Genomic DNA, 9,538 nt, shown 5'->3' on the forward strand with positions numbered 1-9,538 from the left:
CCATTGAGAAGTCTATTTTAGACCTTTTTATGTTTAGTAGTTGTTTGGTTTTAGATACATAATGTAAGGTCGCTGACCCAAACCTGATGACACCAGGGTTTGATGATTGACTCACCTAGGGAAAAATATAGAAAAAAGGAAAAAAAAAGAAAGGAGAAATATGCAATAATAATAATAGTGTAATCTAATCTAGACAGACACATAAACAGACAAGGAGACAGAAAGACAGACTCACAGCTAGACAGACAGACAGACAGCGAGACAGACTCACAGACCAACACAGACAGACACACATACATTGGGAAACAGACAAGGAGACAGACACACAGAGACAGACAGACATACTGAAAGCCACAGACACAGAAAGACAGACAGGTAGACACATATATTGAAGACAGCGACAGATAAGGAGACAGAGAGACAGACACATAGACACACAGACACAGAGACAGACAGACATGGAGACAGGCTCACAGGCAGACAGAAAAGATAGACACATACATTGGAAGACAGACACAGAGACAGACAGACACAGGCATAGACCAGAAGATAGACAGACAAAGAGACAGAAAGACAGACGTCCAAGTAGACACAGACAGACAGAGACAGACATGGTGGACAGAAAGACACAGAGACTGAGACTCACAGACAAGCAGATGCAGAGAGGAGGCCCAGAGACACACAGACAGACAGGCTGAGGGACAGACAGAGAGGCAGGCCAACACACAGACAGACACACAGACACATAGATGGGCAAGGAGACAGACGGACAGGCAGACACATATATTGGACCACAAACAGACACAGACACAGATGCATACAGACAGACACAGGCATAGACAGGAAGACAGACAAGAAGAAAGACTCACAGGCAGACAGACACATACATACATACATACATGTATACATACATACATACATACATACATACATACATACATACATATTGGAAGACAGACACACAGACAGGTAGGCATAGAGAGGAGGCCTAGAGACACAAAAACACATAGCAAGAGACAGGCAGACACACATAGACAGATGGACACGGAGACAAACAGATGAGGAGACAGACAGGCAAACACATACATTGGGAGACAAACAGAGAGACACAGAGACACAGGCATAGACAGGAAGGCAGACAGACAAGGAGAGAGACTCACAGGTACATAAAGATAGGCACAGAGACAGACAAGCAGACACAGAGGCAGATGCACAGATAGACACATTGGAAGACAGACACAGAGACAGACAACGAGACCAGACAGACAGACTCACAGACCGGGCAGACAGGTACACAGAAAACAGAGAGATACGCTGGAAGACAGACAAGTGGACGCAGATGGACAGGTAGACAGACAGATAGACAGGGAGACACAGAGACAGACAGACAGACACAGAGACAAACAGACATACGGGCAAGGAGACAGACTCACAGGTAGACAGAAATAGACTGGCAGACAGACAGGCAGAGAGACACAGAGGTAGAGGGACAGACAGATGGACAGACGATGGGTAGACAGGCCTGGTGCAATGCCTCTGTCTGTCTGTCCGTCTTCCTGTCTATGTCTATGTGTCTGTCTGTCTGCCTATTTATGGGGTCTGCCTGTCTGCTTGTCCATCTGCCTGGGAGGGTGCTGATTGCTATGTCCTCACCTCCCCCAACAAGCAGCTGGGGAAACTGAGTCCTGTCCCCATCCCTTCATTAAATATGGGCAGAATATATAAAAATATGATGTATATAAATATAAAATGTAGTAAAATATATGCTTATGTCAATATTTTAATATACTTTATATACCTTTTGTTTTATATTTACATATATTTATATATACTTATGTTTTATAGTTATATTTATTTATATTTTATATTTATATTTCCTATCTATAATTTTTATTTATATTTATATATTTATATTTTATATTTATATATACTTATATTTATAAGTACTTGTATTTTATATTTATATATACTCATATTTTATATTTATGTATACTTGTATTTTATATATTTTATATTATATTTATATACTCATATGTCATATTTATACGTTTTATATTTATATACTTTATATATGCTTATATTTCATATTTACACATTTTATATTTATATATTTATCTTTATCTTTATATATGCTTATATTTTATATTTATACATTTTATGTTTTATATTTATATTTTATATATACTCACATACGTTACATTCCATAGGCTTTCATGTATGGTTCATCGTGTTTTATTAATTCTGCATGCATTGCATTGTAACCCGCTCCAGGTTTTATGGACACAATATATTGTATTTTCATAGGTTCCGTACAGATTGTATTTTTATGTTGTACTTTTATATGTTTTTACATGTGCTATTTCCATCTGTTTTATTTTATTTCTTAAATCTTTTTATGTATATATGATAGCGTGATACGACATTTTGTTGGACCCTGGTAACTGCAGCTGAAAGTCAGGACACGGGGGATGCAGAGGTGAGTGAACCAATGTACACTTTATTTTAGGAGGGCCAGGGTTTATATAGGGTTAGAAATCAATTCACAACTTCCAGAGTAAAATTAATACAGAAAGATATCCATATCAATACAAAAGTTGAGGATGTCTCTACTACAAAGGATGTGGCTACAACAAAGAGTGTCAGCATTACAAAGGATCAAACCAGTCAAGGCAAAACTCTATGATCTAGCTACTATTTTCTGGAGACTAATTATCTTAGACCATTGACTTCCCTATTTACTGTATAAAGCTTTCCCTGGAGCAGCTGGGCAAACAAGTCTCCCCAGTGAGGCTCTATGGGGGCGGGGGCGGTTGTTCTGGAGAGTCTCATGACAAAGTGGCTTCTGTTGGCCAACAAATACAGGAGACTTTAATGTAGATGTATCCTCATTGGCCTATTAGTTTGCTAATAAGGCATCAGAATATCTTTGCCAAGGCTAAGTCCCCCACTGGTCAGAGAAATTCTCCCCAAACATTTCACATTTATTTTATGTGTATTATATTTCACATTTATATGTCTTATATATGCTATTTGAGTATGTTTTTATACATGATAGTGTAATACATTTTACATTTTATGGATTCTGTATTATATTTCAATATATTTTCCAGATATACTGTATTTTCTTAGGTGTTTTGTCTTTATGTATATATGTTAGTTTAATACGTTATATATAGTATAGTCTGATATATTTATAGATAGATAATATTTATATATTTATTTATAGATAGAGAATATATTTTAGTGTATTCTATTTTATATAATATATTTGTGATTTCATATGTATTATATGTTTATGTATATATATTATAGTTTAATATAGTATAGTTTGTTGTATGTATTATATATTTATGTATATTTTATATTATAATTTAATATATTATGGTGTAGTATATTAATATAGTTTATAGTTTCCTGTGTCATATGTTGTCTCATGCATGTTTTATAAATATATTTTCAGATAGCCTTATATATTATATACTTCATAATATTCTATGTATATAGGATATATGGTATAGTCTGATGTATTTAATGCATGATATGTAGTATAGTCTGATATATTTATAGACAGATAATATATCTTAATATGTTTTATTTTTATATATTTGTGTATTTTATCGGTGTTATCTATTTATATATATTATAGTTTAAGATATATTACCTCTATTATGGCATCATACATATTATAGCTGATATAGATTGTGTTATTTTATATATATTATAGCATATATATTACATATAGTGTATGCATTGCAAGTATCCTATTTTAATAAAATGTATGCTAATATATTTAATATATTTACATGGTATATTTTATTTATATTTTTATGCATTTTATATTTTATATATTATATATTTATATATTTTATATTTTACAATTTATATATTTTATGCTTTTATATATTTTACATATATTTTTACAAATTTCATCTTATATTTTTATATATTTTTCATTATATACATTTTATTTCATTTTATTTTCATTTCATCTTATTTTATTGTTTTTTACTTTGTTTCATTTTATGGCATTTTATTTCATTTCACATTATTTTACTTTATTTCATTTCATCTTATTTTATTTTACATTGTTTCATTTTTCATTTCATTTTATTCAGTTCAGTTCATTTTATTTCATTTCACATTATTTCATTTTATTTAGTTCATTTCATTTCATTTATTTCACATTACTTCATTTTGTTTCCTTTTATGTCATTTCACTTTATTTTATTTAATCTTATTTTATTTCACATTATTTTATTTTTTCATTCCATTTTATTTACCTCATTTCATTTCATTTTATTTAGTTCATTTTTTTCACTTTATTTCATCTTATGTCATTTCTCTTCATTTCGTTTTATTTCATCTTATTTTATTTCATTTTACTTCACATTATTTCATTTTTTCATTTCATTTTATTTAGTTCATTTCATTTCATTTTATTTCACTTTATTTAATTTCATTTCATCTTATTTCATTTTATTTCACATTATTTCATTTTTTCATTTCATTTTATTTAGTTCATTTTATTTTATTTCATTTTATTTTATCTCACATTATTTCCTTCTATTTTATTTATTTCACTTTATTTCATTTTATGTCATTTCACTTTATTTCATTTCATTTGTTTCATTTTTATTTCATTGTATTTCATTCATTTCTTTAAATTTCTTTCTATTTTACATTATTTCTTTTTATTTATTTCATTTTACATTTCATCTTATTTCATCTTATTTTATTTCATTTTGTGTCACATTATTTCATTTTTTTCATTTCATTTGGTTTAGTTTGTTTTATTTCGTTTTATTTTAATGAAATTCGATAAATGACACAAAATACACTGAAATAAAGGAAATTACATCAACCGAGGTGATATTATAAATTAGATAAATAAATGCAATAAGACTTCCCTCCTTCCCTCTCTCCCTTCCATCCTTCCCTCCATCCTTCCATCCTTCCCTCCATAATTCCCTCCTTCCCAATTTCCCTCCCCTCCTCCCTTCCCTCCTCCCTCCCCCTTGCATGCATGTGCTATGGTCACTAAGGAACCTCTCCCCAACTGAAGCCCCTCCTGAAGTTTTCAGCTCTGCATATTAAAGGATGCCCTGCTTCCCAGGGGTCCCTAACTTCCCATACCTCTTCCTGGGCTTCCTCCCCCAACCCCTTGCCCCTCCTCTTCACCCCCTAATCCTGAAGGAAGGAACTTCACAAACTCCTATGCAGCCTGCCATTGGCCCAAGGCCTGTGCCCCTCCAAAAGCCTTAAACTGTGAATATCAAGGGATCCCTGCTTCCCACTTCCTGGACTTCCTCCCACTTCCTTCTCTTGCTTCCTCCCAGAAGCCTGAGGCTGTGGGAAAAAGCTCATGGACACCCTCCCCCGTGGAGGGGAAAGAGAACAAAACCAGTAAAGAGGAAGAAGAAGAAGTAGCCAAGGCCTAAGGAGGAAGGTGAGGCCTTGAGGGGAACAAAGGAGCCTGGGGTGGGTGTAAGGAGGGGTTGGGGGAGGGAAAAGGTCAAGGGGTGCAAAGTTCAGGAAGAGTCTGGGGTCCGAGAGTCAGTCAGTGGTCATGTATGCCATACACTAGTCAGTTGATTATCATATAATTATCATAGGGTCAGTCAATTATCATATAATTACTATAGATACCGTCACAGCCAGTCAATTATCATATAATTATCATATATACAATCACAGAGTTGATGAATTATCACATAATTATCATAGTCAGTCACTTATCATATAATTATCACAGATGCCATCATAGAGTCACTCAATTACCATATAATTATCATAGATACCATCACAGAGTCAATTATATAATTATCATTATACCATCACAGAGACAGTCAATTAACACATAATTATAGGGTCCATCAATTATCATATAATTATCATAGAGTCAGTCTACCATATCATTATCATAAACCGTAAAATAGTCAGTTGCCTTATAATTATCATAGATACCTTCAGAGACTCAGTCAATCATTATACATAGCATCATAGAGTCAGTCAGTTACCATATAATTATCATAGCTACCATCATAGAGTCAATAATCATATAATTATCATCTATACCATCAGAGTCAATTATCATATAAATTATCTATACCATCAGAAAGTCAATTCTCATTATACCGTCATAGAGTCAATTACCATAATTATCCCAGATGTCGTCAATGTTAGTCAATTATAAAAATCATCAAACAGTTAATTATCCTAAAATTATCAAATAGTCATTTATCATAGATACTGTCATAGAGTCAGTCAATTATCACATATACCGTCAATTATCATATAATTTTCATATATACCATCATAGGATCAATTATCATATAATTATCATAGATACCATCAAATAGTCAGTTATCATAGAGTCAGTCAATTATCATATAATTATTATACCACCACAGAAACACTCAATTGTCATATAATTATCATAGGTAACATCACAGATTTCGTGAATTATCATTTAATTATCAGCTATAGATTCACAGAGTCCTCAATTATCATATAATTATCATATAGTCATTCAATTATATATAACCTCATAGAGTCAATTACCATATAATTATCATCTATGCTATCACAGAGTCAATAATCACATATACCATCAAATAGTAAATATCATATAATTATCATAGAATCTGTCAATTATCATAGTCAGTTATATAATTATCACACCGTCGGTCAATTATCATATAATTATAGTCACTCCATTAACATATCGTTATAGATACCGTCAAATACTCAGTCAATTATAATTATCATTGAGTCAGTCGATTACCCAATTATTTCCATTTTTATTATGTATTGCTATTATTTATTTGACTATCATTTATTATGCAATTACAAATGTTATTATTTTATTATATTTATAATTAATTTTATTATTGCCAATTGTTTCTATTATTCTCTATTGCTGTTATGTATTGCTGTTTTTTGTTGCTGTCGTTTTTTATGATTATTTATTTAATTATGATGTACTAAGGGTGGTTTATTATTATCACTTATTTATTGCTATGATTTTTATTATTTTCATCAACTAGTTTTATTTATTTCATCATTAATTACTATTTATTGTTATTCCTATCCTTGCTTCTTTTTACTATTTATTTATGGCTATGGTTTACTATTATCCTTTGCTTTTTACTGCTATTATTTTTATTAATTATTGTTATTGTACTTATTTTTATTAATTATTTATGATCATCTATTTTTATTCTTTATTATTTGTTATCGTTGTTTACCACTATTGCGATTTTTCTCTTTTTATGACTGTCTTTTATTATTATTTATTGGTATAATTTTCGTAGTTTATTTATTATTATTTATTTCTTACTATTTATTTAGTGTTAGATATTATTACTTATTGTCTATTATTACTTAGTGTTATTATTTATTGCTATGTTATTGCTATGTTATTATTTATTTTTATTATTTTTATTATCATTATTTATTGCTATATGAATTTTTATTAATTATTTACTATTATTATTATTTATTTCTAATTATTCATTTCATTCTTAGTTATTATTTATTATAATCTATTGTTATTTATTATTATGTACTGTGAATAATTGCCCTTTTTATTATATATTTTTATTATTATTGATGTAATTTTCATTGCTGATATATTATTATTTATTTCTTATTATTTTTTAACAATTATTTACAGTCGACTGTTATTATTTATTTATTTTTATCATTTATTGCTATGATTATTTGTTTTTATTATTCTTTATTATTTGCTATCATTTGTTATTACTGATTAAATAGTACTTATTATTACTTATTTCTTATTACCATTTTCTTTTTTATTAATTATTGCTTTGTATTGCTATTTTTTTGTTTTTAATTAACCATGGTTTTCATTGCTATTATTTATTATTATTTTCATTATTTATTATTACTACTTATCGATGTGATTTTATTGTTGATTATTTATTTATTTATTATTATTCATTAACTATTATTTTTATAATCTCCTGTATTATGTATTATTATTTATTATTATCATTTATTGTTTATTATTGCTATTATTTATTGCCTCAATATGTAATTGTTGAATATTTGTTATTATTTCACTTATTATTGATTATTTATTGTTATCTATTGTTACTTATTCTTCATTGCTATGAGTATTTACTTTCCTTATTATTTATTTTTTATTATTTATTGCTATGATTTTTATTGTTGATTCTCAGTATTAATTTCTTATGATTATGTGTTAGCTATTTATTATTATCCACTGTTATTTATTATTATCATTGACTGCTATTATGATTTACTTTTATTCTTACTTATTCTTTATTGCTCTAATTTTCATAGCTGATTCTTTCATATGTTTAATCATGTGTTTCTTTCTATTCATTTTATTATTAATAATTACTTATGGTTATGTATTGTTATCATTTATTATCATTATTATTTATTATCTTTATGATTATTATTAGTGGTATCCTTTTTTATTACTGACCATGCATTACTTGCTAATACTTATTTCCTATTGCTTTTTGTTTTACTCTGAATCATTTTTTATTATACACTGCTATTTTATCATTTATTATTATTATTCCTCATTGTTAGGGATTGCTATTATTTATTGCTATTATTATGGTTATTTATTGCTCTGATTTTTATGGTTGATGATTTCTTCTGTATCCTTTGCTTCGTATTATTATTGATTTTGTTATTTATTATTTTACTATCTGTTGTCATTATTTATTATTGATTAGTTATTATTTGTTATATATTAATATTTAGTTATGCAGGGCGATGAGGGTGAGATGGATGAGGATGAAGATGAGGATGAGGATGAGGAGGGTGAGGATAAGATGATGAAGATGATGAATATGAGGATGATGATGAGGATGAGGAGGGTGTAGATGAGAATGAGGATGGTGAGGATGAAGATGAGGGTGAGGATGAAAATGAAGATGGTGAGGATGAAGATGATGAAGATGAAGATGAGGATGGTGAGGATGAGAAAGAGGATGAAGAAGAAGATAATGAAGATGAAGAGAATGAGGATGAAGATGAGGATCTGGAGAGTGAGGATGAAGATGAGGATGAGGATGTTGAGCATGGTGAGGATGGTGATGAGGAGGGAGAAGATGAGGATGAAGATGAGGATGAGGATGAAGATAAAGATGATGAAGATGAAGATGATGAAGATGGCGGAAGTGGCCGTGGGCAGAAGTAAACAGAAATGGACAGAGCTGTTTGTGGTTTTCCTTTTCTCTTCCTCCCCCTGCCCTTCCTCCTTCCTCTTCCTGTCTTGTTTCCTCTTCCTGTTCTTGTGCTGTTCCCTCTTCCTCTCCCCCCTATTTGTCTTCCTGGTTCCTCTTGTTCTTTCTCTCCTTTGCCTGTCCGGCCTCTTCCTCTCCTTTTCCTTCCTCCCCATCCCCTTCCTCCTTCCTCTTCCTCTCTTTCCACTTCTTTGTCCTCTCCTTCCTATTCGTCCTCTCCCTCTTCCCATCCTGCTTCCTCTTCCTCTGCCTCTCCGTGTTCTTCCTCCTCTCATTGTTTCTTTTCCTCT

This window comes from Perognathus longimembris, unplaced genomic scaffold, assembly GCF_023159225.1.
Source record: "Perognathus longimembris pacificus isolate PPM17 unplaced genomic scaffold, ASM2315922v1 HiC_scaffold_457, whole genome shotgun sequence".
NCBI classification, from domain to species: domain Eukaryota; kingdom Metazoa; phylum Chordata; class Mammalia; order Rodentia; family Heteromyidae; genus Perognathus; species Perognathus longimembris.